At 38.9% G+C, this 17,989-nt stretch overlaps 1 protein-coding gene across 10 annotated transcripts in view; it reads left to right on the forward strand.

Moving 5' to 3' along the window:
• The window catches only part of CSNK1G3 (casein kinase 1 gamma 3), a 113,455-nt gene that overhangs the window by 14,548 nt on the left and 80,918 nt on the right, over positions 1–17,989 (forward strand). The gene's annotated exons all lie outside the window — the stretch shown is intronic.

Raw genomic sequence — 17,989 nt, forward strand, 5'->3', positions numbered from 1 at the left:
CTTTGCGCCACCTGCATTTAACCCCTTTTTATTTTTTTAAGGTTTGTTTGTTTTTAGAGTCATCTTTACGTATTCTTTATATGTGGTCTTAACATTTTGCCATCTTTAAATACTGCAGGGTAATGAGAGACTTAGCACTTGTATGGTTAGGTTATATACACCTGATGTGTACCCTCTAAGGGAACACATTTCCTGTATTTTACTGTTTGTGTAGATTATATGATGTTAGAGATTGTATTTGTCTTATTTACTTATTTGCTATTCCCGTGTTTGATACACCATAAGCTTCTGAAGATTATCTAGTTGTTGAGCGGATGGATTAATCATTGTCTTTTTTATTGGGGGAACTTTAGCATGGAAGAACCTTGACTTAAAGTCTCCTGAGGTACTGTGCTCACTGCAAAGCAATTTAATTTGCCTCCTCACAGTTGGATGAGGCAAATCTCAAACAAATAATTTTCCCTTACTTTAAATAATACATATAGGCATCAGACTTAGCGTTCAGGCCTAGAAGTAAAAAAAAAAAAAAGAAAGATTTTATTTTGAATGGCAAAAATTTGATATGAAATACATCCATGGATTAGCCAGAAAATTTAAAGAAAATAGGTTTTTTCCAGCATTTCAGATAATTATGATTTTGCCATAAAGAACTCTATTGTTTTTTTTTAAATTTAATTTCACACACTAAAATTCAGTTCCTTCATAGACAAGATCCAAGATAACTCCATTACCCCCAAATAGTCCCTTATGTTTCTTTTTGATAGTCAAATTTTCCCACTTCAATTAATTGTTAGCAACCATTGTTTCATTCTCTGTACCTACAGTTTTGTTTCATCATACAGATTGAACTGTGTTATATGTACATTTTGAATATAGCCTCTTTATCACTTTGCAGAATACATTTGAGATTCATCCTTGTTTGAGTGCATATCTGCAGCTTTTTTTTCTCTGTTGAACAACTTTCCATTTGTGGATGTATCTCAGCATTTATCCATTCCTCAGGCCAATGTTTGTTACTGCTTTCCATGTTATGAATAAAGCTGCCACAAACATTTGCGTATAGTTTCTTCTCTGTCTCTTTCTCTCCTTGTTGTGGATTTAATTTTTCTTTCTCTATTTTCTTGGGGTAATTTCTAGGATTGGAATTGTCAGGTTATAGTGTGTGCTCACGTGTGTTTGTGTGTATGTATATATTTATTTCCAGAGCACTGCTAAACTGGCTTAGTGGTGGTCTTGGGGATTAAGTTTAGGACCTCAGGCATGAAAGCCCTTTTTGCATAATCCCTATGCTATCTATCACCTGGGCAAATGCATTTCTAACTTTTTTAGAAACTGCCAAAATATTCCCATAGCAGGCATGTCATTTTGCATGCCTACGAACAGTCTAGTAATAAAGCAGTCCTAAACTTAAAGATTTCAATAGTGCATTACTTTTTTTTATTTTTTTCCTCCAGGGTTATTGCTGGGTTCAGTGTCTGCACCATGAATCCACCTCTCCTGGAGGCCGTTTTTCCCCCTTTTGTTGCCCTTGTTGTTGTAGCCTCCTTGTGGTTATTATTATTGCCATTGTTGATGTTGTTCGTTGTTGGATAGGACAGAGAGAAATGGAGAGAGGAGGGGAAGACAGAGAGGGGGAGAGAAAGATAGACACCTGCAGACCTGCTTCACCGCCTGTGAAGTGACTCCCCTGCAGGTGGGGATCCGGGGCTCCAACCGGGATCCTTATGCCGGACCTTGTGCTTTGCGCCACATGCGCTTAACCCACTGCGCCACCGCCCGACCCCCAGTGCATTACTTTTTGTCATTAGCTTGATTGAACACCAGTACTGTTCTGACATTAATTTTGGATGCTAAAATAAAACTTGTGAGGGTGTAGCCACTTCTGGCTAACCTTTTCAGATAGAGAGAAAGGGAGAAAGACATCACAGAATTGGAGATATTGGAAACTTGCCCCAATGTACTGGGTCTTGCTTGAACTTGCACTTGAGTCACATACATGACAAAGCAGATACCTCCCAGGTGAGCTATCTTGCTTGCCCTTTGAATGTCATCAGTCCCCCCCCCCCCCCATAAGCCTGTCAGAATGATTAAGGAAAGCTGTATTTTCAGTGTATACAGTCTTGGCTGTGCTTTTGAATCATTCTTTTTCTGTTCAAGTTACACCCCTGATCTCTGTAAGAACTAAACCTTCACTCTGGTGTTTTATTGGTGCCTTTGGATTGAGGTGCTTTTGTTTATAAAATATTTTTTTCAAGAATTTCTTTTCCTTTCTTTCTTTTTTTTTTTTTTTAAGTGAGAGAGAATGATATGGATGACTGGCTAGATAGACTCTCCTGAGAACTGCTGCAGAGCCCAGGATTGAACCAGGGGCTTCTGAGGTCTTAGGCAGGTATGTCCTCTGGTCTGATAGCGAACAGTCTCCTTAACAAGACAGTGTCTTCGGATCAGTTCTCTATTTTCTGTCTTCTTTTTTTTTTTCCCTCCAGGGTTATTGCTGGGCTCAGTGCCTGCACCATGAATCCACCGCTTCTGGAGGCCATTTTTTCTCCCCTTTTGTTGCCCTTGTAGCCTCGTTGTGGTTATCATTATTGCCATTGTTGACGCTGTTCGTTGTTGGATAGGACAGAGAGAAATGAAGAGAGGAGGGGAAGACAGAGAGGGGGAGAGAAAGATAGACACCTGCAGACCTGCTTCACCGCCTGTGAAGCGACTCCCTTGCAGGTGGGGAGCCGGGGGCTCAAACCAGGATCCTTACATCAGTCCTTGCGCTTTTTAACCCACTGCGCCACCACCCGACCCCTATTCTCTGTCTTCTAGCTTTCCTTTTGGGGAAGAATTTTCTTGACTTTGACAGGAGAAATCCTGCGTCTGGAGAAGCTTCTTCCATTCAGCTTACCTCTTTATGGTGCATGTTTCTTTCTAGAATTTCATAGAACTCAACTTACTATTTGGGCCTCATTGTCAGTTGCACCGTTAAATCCTTTTTATGTTGAGAGTTGACAAGATTGACTCATAATTAAATTTCCTAAATGCTAATGACTCTATGTGAACTTTAAAAAATTTTGACCTTTGCCAACACTAGCTGTTATTTGTAATGACTTATTTTTTATAATTAGGAAGCTTGCAGTATAGTTAAAAAAGATATGACTTTGTTGTGACACTCAAACATGAAATAGCTACATACTTTTTTTTTATAGAAAAGATAACTTCTTTAATAATTTTTTAAATTATCTTCATTTATTGGATAGAGACAGCCAGAAATCAAGAGGGAAGGGGGTGGTAGAGAGGGAGAAACACAGAGAGACACCTGCAGCACTGCTTCACTACTCACAAAACTTTCCCCTGCATTTGGCTACTGGGTTTGAACCCGGGTCCTTGCTCATTGTACCATGTGCACTCAATCACGTATGTCACCATCCAGCCCTGCTACTTACTTTTCTGAATGTAGTTTGTCACAGGGAATGGCCCGTTTAATAATTTGGAAGTATCAGTTCATACTAAAATGTTGATGTACTTCAGTATTTTTTTTTCCCCTCCAAGGTTATTGCTGGGGCTTGGTGCCTGCACTATGAATCCACTGCTCCTGGAGGCTACTTCCCCTCCCCTTTTGCTGCTCTTGTTGTTTTATCATTGTTGTGGTTATTATTACTGTTGTTACTGCTGTCATTGTTGTTGGATAGGACAGAGAGAAGTGGAGAGAGGTGGTAAGAGAGATGGGGAGAGAAAGAGGGACACCTGTAGACCTGTTTCACTGCTTGTGAAGCGACCCCCCTGCAGGTGGGAAGCAGGGGGCTCAAACCAGGAACCTTACATGGCTGCACTACTGCCCGACCCCACTTTATAGTATTTTTTAAATGACAAACTTTACAAGGTAATACTATTTCATAAACATTTAAGCCTTTTCTTGCTGATTCTGGACTCTCCAAACTGCGGTTATAAAGTATGCTATTATGCATAGATGTTTGTGAATGTATTGAAGTATATAAGGTCTTGTAGTCTACCATATTTTGCTAGTTTCCTCTGCTTTTTTCATTTTAAGTTTGATTTCTGATATAAACTTTATTTATTTATTTAGCCTCCAGGGTTACTGCTGGGGCTTGGTGCCTTGCACTACAAATCTACTGCTCCTGGAGGCTATTTTTCCCCATTTTGTTGCCCTTGTGGTTCTTGGATAGGACAGAGAAATTGAGAGGAGGGGAGGCTGAGAGGAGGAGAGAAAGATAGACACCTACAGACCTGCTTCACTGACACCCCCCCCCCCCCCCCCCCCCGCAGGTAGGGTGCTGGAGGCTCTAACCGGGATCCTTATGCTGGTCCTTGTGCTTTGCGCCATGTTGCTTAACCCCTGCACTACCGCCTGACCCCGTTTTGTTTATTTTTTAATGCCACCAGAGTTATCCCTGGCGCATGATGCCAGCACTGTGAATCCACTTCTCTCAGTGGCTATTTTATTTTCCTTTTTTCTGTTATACTTGATAGGACAGAGAGAGAATGAGAGGGAGAGGGAGAAAGAAAGATGGGCACCTGCAGACCTGCTTCACTACTTGTGAAATGTCCCCCCTGTAGGTGGGAAGTGGGGTCCTGAGCCTGGGTAATGTGTGCACTTAACTGGGCCACCACCCTGCTTCTCTAAATTAATTTTACATTAGAGTTATTTTATAATTATAGGGGAGCTTAGGGGCTCTTATAGTTTATTGAGCAGAATGTGCGTTTTATCACCTCCCTTAATGACTTTTCTGGTTCATAGCTATGCTTTGTAGAGTTAAAACTAGTATAAATGACCTTTGGTTAGTGTGGTATTTTTTATTTCACTTCTTGAAGTATCTTTTACAAAGTTACTAATTACCTGCCTATCCCTTTTCCTTTCTTCTTTTATTTGAGATGTTCATGTAAATTAACATTCCTAAACTAGTTCATTCACTACTACTCATTTATTCAACAAACTTTTACCAATCTGTACTGTGTGCTATATGATATTCTAGAAATGAGATAGGGAAAAATATTCCTGTACTTGAAGACGTCAGATCAAAAGACCTTCCCACATTTTTCTGTCATTGGTAGTGAGATGTAGACCTCTCAAGAGGTTCAGTTTCAGTTTTTTATTTTCTTCCATTAGGAGTAGCAAAGGTTGTCCCGCCACCCTCCGCCCCCTGTGCTATTAGTAGCCTTTGAAATCTTTGCTTAGTTCTCCTAATTCATTAGGTGTTGCGTAGTGATGCTCTTTGAATTCTGTCATTTCTTACTCATTTATAAGACTGAGAACACTTGGAGACTTTCCCTCATTAGTTAGTATTGACCCTTCTTGTTAGCATATTCTGTATTTGCAACCGTTTCCTTGCTGACATTTATTTGTAACTCCCAAATCAATACTCTTGGTGTTTCCTCAGTCACTCATAGTCTGGTGCTTGTATAGCATGGCAAAATAGCTTGATTCTTTTGACAATCACTGTTTCAGCTGAAGTCAAGCAAGGTGCTTTCTTTTTTGCTTTATTGGGTCTTTCTAGTGTCTTTTTCTCCCCCCCCCCCATAGCATTTGTGCATCTGCATAATAACTTCACCACTTGTGTCAGGTGTAAATAAATAAATAAATAAAGAGGAGAGAGACCATAGTACCACTCTACTGCTTGTGAAGCTTCCCCTGTGCAAATGTTTCCATGTGGTAATAGGAGGCTCAAACCTTGTCATCATCACATGCAGTAGATTGTGCATTCTATGGGGTGAACTAGCTCCTGGTGCATTCTATGGGGTAAACTAGCTCCTAGTACCCCCCCAAGTAGTTTTGCTGTTTAAAATGGTCCCCAAATGTAGTGTTCAAGGACTGTCAAATGTACTTAGACTCAAAACAAAGTATGATAATTCATTATGCAGAAAATATATGTGTTAGGTGAGCTTAGTCCAGGCATGATTTAGAATACTGTTGGCATAGCTTCAGTGTAATGAGTCAACAGTATACATATTAACTCAGTTGTTTTTAAACAGAAACACACTAGACAGTTTTATATATTGATCCATTGATGAGGCTTGCAAGAGTCTAACCCTTTATTTTCCTCAAGTGCAATAGTTTAGTGTTTATGGAGACTTTATACAACATGAAAACTGCAAATAAAATCTTTTTGGCTCTAGTGAGGTACAGCAGACCATAATTTTTAAGTGATCTATATCTATATGTCTATGTCTGTATCTACATGTCTATGTCTATGTCTAGGAGCTGTATGATAACACACCTGGCAAGGCAGCTGCTCTGCCATGTATGTGTGTGACCCAGGTTCAAGCTTCCGGTAGATCACATGGGACTATTATGGAACCAGGGGAAGTTACGCTGTTGTAGTGTCTCTAGTTCTCTTTTTCTCTGAAAAAGTCAGCCTGGAATGATGAAGCCCAGTGATGATAAGAAATGTTGTAGAATGTTGTATGTTGTAAAAGTAGGTTGTCATTAAGAAGCATGGTGATACCTTTCCTGGGGTAAGTTATATCCGTACAACTTTGGACTGTACCTGGTGCTTGGAAATGTCCCAATATGTTGAATGAGATTTAAGTACCCTAGAACAGAACATGATGACTAGGAGTATTTATTATTTATTTATCTATATTTTTTGTTACTGCTGGGGCCTCACTCTTCCAGGCTGACTTGTGTTTTTTTCCTTAGATCATAGGAAAGACTTTCTTTGATAGTAAAGCTACATCATTAACAATAATGTTAAAAATGGAGATGAGTTTCTCTCCCCCCCGCCCCCCCGTGTGTGTGTGTGTGTGTCTCTGTCTCTCTCCTGGGTTATTGCTGGGGCTTGGTGCCTGCATGATGAATCCACAGCTCCTGGTGGCCATTTTTTTTTCCACTTGTTGGATAGGGCAGAGAGAAATTGAGAGAGACGGGGAAGATAGGAGGAAAGACACACCTGCTGACCTTCTTTACCGCTAGTGAAGTGACACCCCCCCCCCCATGAGTTTCTCTACACACTACAGATGATTTCTTTTGTCTCAAACATTTAGTAGTTATTTAGGTAGCTGTTTATTTAGTAACTATTTGGAAATTTATTTAGTCAGTATTTAGATACATTTAGGAAGAAAGTTTCTTTCAATATGGTGGGGACGCGGCTTACATTTAACAACCATTCCTGTGATAGAGTCTGCTTTTATAGATAGGGAACTGACCTACTATATCGATTCTGTGGTGACTATTTCAGTAAACTTCCGATTATTCTTTTGTTCCTTTTGTGCTCCAGGGAGCAGCTGGTAAAGGTGATTTGTACTTTTCTAGATGTACATATAATAAATGCTTAGAGGACTGGACATTTTTGAGTTGGATAGTCTCTTACAGACATTGATGCTTGCTAATTATGATAAAGGGGTATAAATAACCAAGGAGAATATAGATTCACTTGTGAAGTTGAGAAGACACAACAGCTATTTTGAACACCTATGCAAGACCTAGTTACTATATGTAACCTAGTTACTATAGTAGTGTCAGACCTGGATAATTAGAAGACTTAATTGATTAGACTGAGTGATATTTATATATATTGAGGAGATTTAGATTTAGTAAACGTCTCACTTAAAAACCAATTTAATATATTGTGCCTTGACTTTTAGACTTTGAAATGTTTGTGCCTACAACTCACAGAAATATATTTGATATTGTGGCTCAGTGATGCATATGTACATTTCTGAAGAACCAAAGCCAAATTGCATTTCTTATCACATATGTGGACTTTATTTTCTTTCCTGTTTGCTATTATTTCATCAAAAGAATAACCATTGCTTGAGTTCCATTAAGTTAGTTTAGTCACCCACTAATGGATCTTGTTCTGCTGTTTGGAGATCACTGCTCTGACAGAATTTGTGGTACTTTTTAAAGATAAAATTTGCTGGATTTTTCACAGGAATATAGAAAGGGCTTTACTGAAATCAGTTTTCTATAAAAATGATGTAGAACATTAGAGATGTTAGTTACTAAAGATCTTTGAGACAAAATAAGTTTCTGTAGAGTGTGATTAGTGAAATTGATGTCCATTTTTGATATTACAGTTAATGATTTAAGTTTTTAAAAACAAATGTTTAGTCTTTTTTTAGACAACCACAGTTGAGTTCATTCCAGAAACCAGTAACTGGGACACTTGCTACTAGTAGAAGCCTGTGATGTGATGGCTATAGCCATCACATCACCAATATCTTTACTCATTTAAATTGTGGGAAATCCCAGAGACATGCATTTCTTTTAATATTAAATGTATTCATTCCCTTTGTTGCCCTTGTTTTATTATTGTTGTTATTGATGTCATTGTTGGATAGGACAGAGAGAAATGGAGAGAGAGAGGAGGGGAAGACAGAGAGGGTGATTTGATAGACACCTGTGGACCTGCTTCACCGCCTGTAGGTGACTTTTCTGTAGGTGGGGAGCTGGAGGCTTGAACTGGGATCCTTACGCCGGTTCTTGCGCTTTACGCCACCTGTGCTTAACTCGCTGCACTACCGCCCGACTCTCCGAGACATGCAGTCTTTATAAAAGCTGCATAAGACACTTGAAACACTTGAATGGATGATTTATTATTGTGAATTTGGACTTTGCACATAAAATAACAAAGTGAAAGATCATTGTTATGATAGGTAATATGAAAAAAGTTAAAAGCAATTCTCATTCGTTCCTTGTGATTTTTGTTTATTCTAAGAACACTAAATAAGCTGCTAGATGTGATGATACACATAGAAACTCTTAGTGTTCAGTGAAGCAGTTCTACGTTCATTTATAAAAGTAGAGTTTGCTCGACTGATTAGCTCTAGCGTGGCTTTTATGAGACAGAACATACTGGGAACACACATTTTATTCTATCTGTTTGTAATCTTAAGGGGGTCAGTTGGTTCTGCAATGCTCTAAAATTCTTGTGCCACGCAGGTTAGAGAATCTGACTTTCTGTTTGGAAAATTTATAAGTGGTCATCAAATTATAAATATGCCAATGCCCTACATTTCTACTCATCTAGTCAGATTATATCTAAAGTCTTCTGTACTTGACAGCTCATTTTTATGTTTATGAGTGGATATTACTATATCATAATTGTCAACTGTCTGTGAAAGCAAAGCAAATGATACTTAAATAAGTTAGTTATTGAGACTGGTAGACTAAAACATAACAGGTAATATTTTATATTATACCATATTGAGTGATAGACTATAAAGCATAACTGATAATACTTTACTACCTTTTGTACATACTCATGTGGGTTTCTGTACAAAGGCTAACTGCATGTCCATTGGTTATAGAGGCTTATCATTTCTGTTAAAAATGTAAAACTTTGTTCTTTTTCTGGTCATGGTTTTTGTTCCTGTACTATTCCCACTCTTTTCCTGGTGGGTGATGGGTGATGTCCTTCTCTCCTCTCCTCTCCTCTCCTCTCCTCTCCTCTCCTCTCCTCTCCTCTCCTCTCCTCTCCTCTCCTCTCCTCTCCTCTCCTCTCCTCTCCTCTCCTCTCCTCTCCTCTCCTCTCCTCTCCTCTCCTCTCCTCTCCTCTCCTCTCCTCTTCTCTTCTCTTTCTCCAGGGTTATTGCTGGGGCTTGGTGCCTGCACTACGAATCCACTGCTCCTGGAGGCTATTTTTCCCCCCTTTTGTTGCCTTTGTTGTTTATTACTGTTATTATTGTTGTTGTTGTTGCTGTCGTTGGATAGGACAGAGAGAAATGGAGAGAGGAGGGGAAGATGAGAGAAGGGGAGAGAAAGACACCTGCAGACCTGCTTCACCTCTTGTGAAGCGACTCCCCTGCAGGTGGGGAGCTGAGGGCTCAAACCGGGATCCTCAGCTGGTCCTTGCACTTGGCATCATGTGTGCTTAACCTACTGTGGGCTCGAACCAGGATCCTTATGCTCGCCCTCATGCTTTGCGCCATGTGCGCTTAACCTGCTGCGCTACCTAACCGCCTGACTCCCTGAGACCTTTAGATGTAAAGGATATATGTTTTGCCCCTAATCTGAAGAAATTTAAAAGGGATTCTTTTTTTCCTCCCACATTTCAACTTCCAGATGGGAATGTGAAACCTGAACAAACAACCTAGGCAAACCTGCCCAGACTTCTTACCCGTGGAAAATGAAACAATACAAATGAGTATTGTTATAAGCTACTGGGGTTTTGAGATTTTTTAACACTTCTGGTGATGTCTGAGTGTATTGTTTTCTTTAGTGTAGAGTCATTGCACAAGAAACACAATGGTTTTCCATATAATTTGATAACAATACACACTTTGTTGTGCTTTAACAGCATAGCGTCAATGTCCACATTTCTTTTCTGGTTTTGACATGATGGATTTGCACTGGGGATGATAGATGTGATGCTGTCAAGTTAGCACATACAATTGCAGTTCATGGTGCTGGAGACAGTAGTGTGAACTGAACAAGAGTGCCATGCTCACAGCTACATAGTTCCACTCTTGTAGCAGTGAAACAACCATTGCAATACTGAAAACAAATCTGTATGGATTCAATTTTTTTTTTTATGAAACTTTACTTGTGAACATTATGATGTTGAATTTCATTTCCTGCAAAATGTTATTTTAAGTTTTCCCTTCAACTGTGCATACCACATGTAAAAATGTGAATGCCACCCTTAGTTTGCTGGCTATGTTAAGAATAGGCAAAGGACTGGAATTAACCAGAAAGCTGGAGTTTTCCTGATCAAAGATATAGACAAACTCAAAGGCAGTCTAGTACTGGGAGGACTAACATTATTTTGGTAAAACTTCATTTCAATCAAAATATAATTTGTCAGAGATACTAAAAAAAAACTGAAAGCATCCATTATTATAGGGTTATGGGCAGTTTCCTGAAGGTAGTGAATCAGTGGACGAAAATAGGAAATGTCATAATTTCTAACTAATGCTATTATTGATATATGTTGATAGGTTTCTGTTTTCTTAGATAATAGACTCATCACACTTCATTTCTCTATTTCTCAACAAATTTTCCAGAATAAGTTTAATTTGGGCAGTGGGCTCAGTTTTAGGTATTAAGTGCCCCCTCCTCCCTTTTTCTCTCTTTCTCTCTTTTCTTTTTTCTTTCTTTTTTTTTTTTTTGTCTTCAGGGTTATCGTTGTGGCTTGGTGCCTGCACTACAAATCCACTGTTGTTGTTGAATAGGGCAGAGAAATATAGAAGGTGGGGAGAATGATAGACACCTGCAGACCTGCTTCACTGCTTATGCAGCAACCCCCTCTGATCCTTGAGCTTCGTACTGTGTATGCTCAGCTGGGTGCGCTACTACCCAGTCCCCCCCCTTTTTTTTTTTTCACTCTTGAACTATCTTTGAGCTAGTTCATCTCTTCTTGCCTCCCAGCTGACTTGATCTTTGACTCTGGACCTGCTAGTGGGGAAGGGGAGGGGCGATAAAAGATTGTTTCTTCACACTTTCTCACATGTTTCTTGCTTCTCTAGAGTTCAACTGGGGTGGAGGGGTGTGAAAAGGAAAGATATTCCATACAGGACACACTTTCAAGTGTTGTTTCTACTGTGGGAAATTTCACTTCTTAACGAGGGACCACGTGGACCTCTTATGTAAAACAAGCAAGCAGACTTAAGAAACTTTACTGTGCATAATTACAGGCATTAGAAACAGGTCTGGAGCATAGTCATCACAAAGAAAGGAATGGTTAGCCAGAGTAGGCGAGGAGGGTAAGGAGCAAGTGGTATTGGCGTCCCAATGGGTGTGTTCATTATTTGTATTATTTGTATTCTTATTTCATGTACAGTTTGTTTTGGATGTTTGACTACACATGAAAGCTCTGTACTGAATATAACATGAGAAACTGCAAAGGGGAAATTACTTTGAACCAGAAAAAGTATATAAGGTCCTTTGAGGAAAAAAAAATCTTCTAAAATAAAATGCTGATGTACTTTCACTGTCTTTGAAAAAGTAGTATTTTAAGTTTTATGATAACATTGGGGGGGGACACATGCGTTTATTTAGATACGGCTTTTATTTTTCTAGAAAATGGATTATTATTTTTTTTCAGATCATCTTATTAGAGAAATGATATGTAGACTGTTTTCACAGGTGGACTGTTTCTTATCTCCCCATGGTAGGTGTCAGCTTGCCACACCTTTCCTTACCATGTCATCTTCCTCTACCATAGGACACTGGGTCTTCACTTGTCTTTGAGCTTCTTCTCTCGTCTCCCCTTGAGAGTGAGTTCCTGGTTCTGTTGCAGTAGACATAGCCCATTAAAGCTTATTTACGAACTATTTTAAAAAATCATATTTGATTGGGGCCAGGTGGTGGCACACCTGGTAAATGCACACATTACAGTGTACAAGGATCCAGGTTCAAGCCCCCGATCCCCACCTGCAGGAGGAAAGCTTCAAGAGTGGTGAAGCAGGGCTGCAGGTGTCTCTCTGTCTCTCTCCCTTCCTATCTCCCCCTCTCCTCTCAATTTCTCTCTTTCTCTACCCAATAATAAATAAAAATATTTTTTAAAGTTTCACTACACTACAATATTAAGGAAAGATAGTATTTGAAATATAATTTACAAACAGTACATAGACTCCAAGTGTACTTTGATGAGTTTAGAAAAACATATACACCTGGGTCAGTGAAATAGTTCACATGGGTAGTGTGTCACTTTGCCATATGTGTGAGCCAGGTTTGAGCCCAGCCCCTACCACATTGAAGGATGCTTTGGTGATGTGGTCTTCACCTTCTCTTGCCTCTTGCCTAAAAAGAAAGAGGTTGAGTGGTGACACTCTTGTATGGCATACATGTTACTACAGTGTTCAAGGACCGGGGTACCCCCCCCATCTCCACCTGCAAGGTGGGAAGTGTCATAAGTGGTGAAGCAGTGCTGCAGGCATCTCTCTCTGTCTCTTTCCCTCTATACCTCCCTTCCCGCTCTCAAGTTCTCTATCTCTCTCTACAAATAATTATAGAAATGAAGCAAGCAAGAAAATTCTATACATCTTTATAGGCCCCTCTCTCAGTCAAAATCCATTTTTGAGCATTTTCTTCCTGCTGAATGTTTGCTCATGTTACTCTAATCAAACCTCCCACCGTTCTAAGTAGTGGCATATTCTAAAACTTGGTGAGCTAGTATCTCATATACAATGTATTATTTGTTTCTGACATATTTTATTCAGTCTAATATTTGAGAGATTCATCTGTATTTTGTATGTTTCACTGAATATTATCCTGTTGTACAAATATGTCAATTTATCTTTTGTTCAGATATTTGGATTATTTACATATATATATATATATTTTAATCAGGGTAAACTTTCATAGAGAGACAATGACAGAAGGGTGAGGGAACACATCACAACACTGAAGCTTTTCCCAGTGAGAGTCCAGTCTACTTCTAAGTGTATCCGGCGAAATGTTTTATTTCAGATGTGATCTGTTCTACCATTGTATTTTCCTCTAAGTCTCTGAAGCATTGTTGATAACACTCTATTAAAGTGCTTCCTCAAGATGTTTAATTTGCTCTTTTCTTTTTTTTTTGAGAGAAGTTAATTCTTTGATTAAAAAATTTTTTTTCTAACGTAGGCACTTAAAGTTTCTAATTTTCTCTTAAGTAATGCTTTAACTGCAACTTACAAAATTTAATGTATTCATTATTGTTAGACCCCCCCAATTTCCCATGTCATTTATTTTTTTAACTTATAAATTATTTAATAGTATGCTTGGTTTTCAGTATTTGTGGCTTTTCTAGGTGCAGTTATGTGTTCCTTATTTAATTGTTTGACCAGAGAGTAAACTCTTGATTCTTTGAAATTATGGCACAGCGTGTGACAGTTTTCTTTTCAAAAATTGAAAGGAAATAATTCTGCAGTTTAGGATGTTGGATTTAAGAAATGAGATTCTTTGAAATTATGGCACAGCGTGTGACAGTTTTCTTTTCAAAAATTGAAAGGAAATAATTCTGCAGTTTAGGATGTTGGATTTAAGAAATGACAGTTTATTCAGGGCAGTTGATGATGTGAGATCAACTGTGTTAGTATACAGATTAGTGTTTTTAACTATAGTTATCTTTTGTTAACAGGTTTTAGTTGATTTTGCTTATACATATTTATATCTCTCTATCATTCAGTATTTTTTTGGTCATGAAATGGATCTTTGTAACTTTGGAGGTATTTCTTTGTCTTGATATCTCCTTTTTAAATTTTTAATTTATATTTTATTTATGTTTATTTATTTATTCCCTTTTGTTGCCCTTGTCGTTTTTTTAAATTGTCATAATTTATTATTGTTGTTGTTATTGATGTTGTCGTTGTTGGATAGGACAGAGAAATGGAGAGAGGAGGGGAAGACAGAGGAGGGGGAGAGAAAGAGAGACACACTTGCAGCCCTGCTTCACCTCTTGTGAAGTAACTCCACTGTAGGTGGGGAACTGGGGGCTGGAACCGGGATTCTTAGGCCGGTCCTTGAGCTTTGTGTCACGTGCACTTAATCCGCTGAGCTACTGCCTGACCCCCAAAATTGACATTTCTATCTGATATCTTGTACATTAATTTCATCTCATGATCTGTTTGAAAGTACTCTTGTTATTCAGGTGCAATTAATTTTCAGCTTCCTTTTATCTTTTACCTTTCACTTTCAGTTTTAGTGAAAAAGTGCTAAATGTAACATTGTCAAAGACGTAAATTTGTAGAAGTCATAAAGACGTAGAATTTTGAGTTGAAATGTGCCCCCCCCCATTCTTTTGGACTTAATACTGTTTTTTAGTAAGTTAGCTGTTCACTTAACTGTGCTGTAGTTTTGCTTTGTCTGCCTTGCAGAATTCCATGTTGTTACTGGTTTTTACTATGTGACCACTCATATATCCATATTTAGTTTTCTCTTTGTTCTCTATGAGATTGCTGAGCTTGTCACTTTGTGGAATGATGTTTTTTCACTAAATTTGGGGACATTTCAACCATGATTTCTGTATATATATGCGCGCAGCGCGCGCGCGCACACACACACACACACACACACACACACACACACACACATTTGCTTCATTCTTTAGTCTATTTTAAAGCTATAAAGTAACTTTAGAATTATCTTTTAAAAATTCCAGTATCAAGGTCTTCTTGGAAACTGTTTCATTTGAAGCTTTGCTTTCACATTGTGTGTCTGATAATCCTTTCTCTACTTTCCCCTCCTTCCTGCCTCTCCCTCTCTCCTGCCTATCCTCCCTTCCTTCACCTCTTCACCCCCTCCCCCGCCCCATTCTCTCCCCCTTTTCTTTTTTGCACTGCTTAGCTCTGGCTTATGGTGGTGCTGGGAATTGGACCTGGGACCTTTGGTGCCTCAGGCACTAAAGCTTCTTAACATATGGTCATGCTATTTTTCCAGTCCTCTCTGATAAATTTTAATTGATCTGATAACTTAATGATTTAGACAATTAAGTATTTCACTGGACTTGATAAATTCAATGTTCTTTAGGATTTTCCCCCCTAGATCTTTATATTTATTGTGGAATGCAGTTAATTTAATTGGAGCCATTAAAAAAAAATTAGTGATTTATTTAATAATGGTCAACAAGACCATAGGGTAAGAGTGGTACAGTTCTACAGAATTTTCACCACCAGTGTTTCATGTTCTATCCCCTCCATTAGAAGCTTTCCTATTCTTTTAATTACTTAAAATCTTTTTAAATATTTATTTATTTTCCCTCTTGTTGTCCTTGTTTTTTTTTTGTTGTTGTTATTGATGTCTTCATTGTTAGATAGGACAGAGAGAAGTGGAGAGAGGAGGGGAAGACAGAGAGGGGGAGAGAAAGATAGACACCTGTAGACCTGCTTTCACCGCCTGTGAAGGGATCCCCCTGCAGGGCTTGAACCGGGATCCTTAAGCCAGCCCTTGCACTTTGCACCATGAGTTTTCCTATTCTTTACCCCTCTGGGAGCAGGGACCCCATTCTTAATCAAGCTCAGCTTGGCTTAGGCTTTGGCTGGATCTAGTCTAGTGTAGACTTCTTATTCTCCTCTAGAGTGTAGTCCAGCTCTTATGTCAAGCGAATTCTGTAGTATTAATAATGAGAATTGCAAAGTGTCTCCCAGCACTCTGTAGCCTTTAGTGTCTCTGTTCTTTATTTAGCCACACTGTAGCCATTTCAGAATATTGCTCTACACATGTAACCTAGTTTTCTGTCCTACTGTAGTCCCTTGGCCTGAAGACCATGCTTTGCCTTCGGTGCCAAGTCTACTCACTGCAACCACCACAAACTGGTTGAGATCACTCTGCACCACTGGAGATGTAGTTAGAAAATTGTCCCTAGAAGAACAGAGGAGAGAAATAAGAAAGGAAATTGCTTCATATGGCTGGCAAAATAGCTCGCCAGGATACTGCACTGCTTTGTCATGTGCACTAACTACCCTGCTTTGAGCTGGGTCCACACTGCATTGAAGGAGACTTCAGTGCTGTGGTCTCTTTCTCTCTGCCTTTCTGTTTCTGTCATGGGGGGGTGGGGGGAGGAACAAAAGCAAGCTTGGGTGAAGTTGGGATTTTGTTTATGTGTTTATCTTTTCTCTAACGCCAGTTTGCACTGCCTGCTAGCCAGTACATGAAAACAGGTGCTTTGTGTTTTCTTCAGTTTTATAATTATTTTTAGCAGGAGGGGAAGTTAGGTATCAGTTACTCTATTATGCTGAAAACAGAGGTCTCTTTCAGTTGACATACACCAGTCAGTATGTCTTTCAGTTGACATACACCAGTCATACACCAGTACTTTCATCTGCAAAGTAAGAATATCACAATTAAAGAGAGATTATAAATAGGGAGTTGGCACTAATTGCATGTTTGGGGCATTGCTGAAAATTAATCAGAAAATACTCTTTGTCTCAACTCTTGTTATTACTGCACTGTATAAGCAAGCAATTTTAGAAATAGGAATAAAAAGTTTGGGATATTGAAGTCATACCCTTCATTTGAAAGAATAATGATTTATTCACTATCTTCAAACAAAAACAGGAGGGTTATTTAAGCTTCCAGATTTCTTTCAGCATTGGGTATGTTTGGTGGGTGGAATTATTTTTTCCCCCTCCCATTTCAGTATTTCTTTATTGAGGAAGTGTTGACTTACAGGATTGTGGTCACAAGATTACATTTCCACATTTCCCTAAGAGAAGGGTGAAATTCTTAAACTGATTTAGCAGAACAGACTAAAAGTTGACAAAACTTATTTTATTATTATTTATTTTGGATAGAGAGAGTGAAAAAATGAGAGGAAAAGAGGAGATAGAGAAAGAGATACTTTTAGCACTGCTTCATTTCTCATGAAGCTTCTCCCCAGCAGGTCCAGGGACCAGGGGCCTCAAGCATGGTCCTGGTGCACTGCAATGTTTGTGCTCTGCCAGCCACCATTTTTGACCTTTAGTATATTCATCTGATCTATCTGTATATTAGAAAATTAAAAAAAAAATTGTACCTCACATGGTTGATGACTGCCAACATTTATTGATTTTTTTTTCTCTTTCTTTCATCCATCCATCTTTCCCTTTCTTTCTCTCTCATTACCAGAATTTTGTCTTAACCATGTTGGTTCTACCCCTCCTGAGCTGTTATTTTCATTTTGTTTCTTTTTAAAATTTCCAATATACGTGTGTGTATATGTGTGTGTGTGGGGGGGGGTATAATAACACCATTCTACTGTCCATGGAGCTCTCCTCGGGCCATCCATAGTTCTCCCATATGGTAAGAGGACTCATTCCTGGTCTTGTGCTAATATGGCATGTGCTCTAATGGTTGAACTATTTCCCTTTCTCTAGCCAATATATCTTTTTCATTTAATTAATTAATTTTTATTATTTATTTTCCCTTTTTTTGTTGCCCTTGCTGTTTTATTGTTGTTGTAGTTATTATTGTTGTTGTTGGTGGTGTCGTTGTTGGATAGGACAGAGAGAAATGGAGAGAGAAGGGGAAGACAGAAAGGGGGAGATAAAGGTAGACACCTGCAGACCTGCTTCATTGCCTGTGAAGTGACTCCCCTACAGGTGGGGAGTCAGGGCTCAAACCGGAATCTTTACACTGGTC

This window comes from Erinaceus europaeus, chromosome 2 (assembly GCF_950295315.1).
Source record: "Erinaceus europaeus chromosome 2, mEriEur2.1, whole genome shotgun sequence".
NCBI lineage: Eukaryota > Metazoa > Chordata > Mammalia > Eulipotyphla > Erinaceidae > Erinaceus > Erinaceus europaeus.